Below are 838 nucleotides of genomic sequence, written 5' to 3' on the forward strand. Positions count from 1 at the left end.
AAATCTTAAATACTTTATAGAAAAGTATTATGACCTGCCAAACAGTCCCAGTTTTGGCATATATAAGCAAATTCCCAAAATTAAATATATTGAAAACATTAAAACGTTTAACAAATCTTAACACTTGTTGCAGTGTTCATTATGACAGATCCCTTGTATAGAATAATTGAATTCCTCCTCCTACACATCTCTTGAACAACAAATATCTGGAATTATTTTGTTTTTGACATGTCAATCTTGACTTTATTCTTAAATGTGTACTTATGTAAGAAGTACATGGTTCTAAAATTTGACGACAATTCTTTTAAACTTACTTTTTGTTGAATTGTCTAGTTTAAGAAAATCAATTACAATTTATCTATAGAAATGTTCTGTGCTCAATTCAGCATCACATACACTAACATTGGAATGATACAGAGAAGATTAGCATGGCCACTGAGCAAGGACCACAGGAAAATTCCTGAAGCATTCCATCACCCAATTTGTTAGGAAATAGAAAGACTTGGAAAAAAATTATTAAGTGAAGTAAGCCAAGTCCAAAGAAACATAGGTCCCATGATTTCTCTAATTTTCAATACCTAATGTATGTCTGAGATAAGCAGAAAAGGTCAAAAGTTATGTGTATATGACCAGATAAGATTATGTTAAGGGAAATGAAACCCAAGTTTTTTTCTTGCTATTGTTTCTCACGTACTTATAACGTTCAGTGTGGTTTTTTTTGTTTCTTTATAGGTTCCTCCCCCATGCTATAACACCTGTTTTCACTGTATTTGAAGTTGGTGCGCCTACATCTTGCATATACTCTCCTCTAATTTGCTGAGGGGAAGGAAAAAAAAAC

The 838-nt window shown here is 32.2% G+C and overlaps 1 pseudogene; it reads left to right on the top strand.

Annotated features, from left to right (window-relative positions):
* The first annotated feature begins 373 nt into the window (after positions 1-373).
* LOC138827312 (U6 spliceosomal RNA) lies at positions 374-486 on the top strand (annotated as a pseudogene).
* Positions 487-838: the final 352 nt, after the last annotated feature.

This window comes from Dipodomys merriami, unplaced genomic scaffold, assembly GCF_024711535.1.
Source record: "Dipodomys merriami isolate MVZ:Mamm:240054 unplaced genomic scaffold, mDipMer1.0.p SCAF_1536, whole genome shotgun sequence".
Classification (NCBI taxonomy): domain Eukaryota; kingdom Metazoa; phylum Chordata; class Mammalia; order Rodentia; family Heteromyidae; genus Dipodomys; species Dipodomys merriami.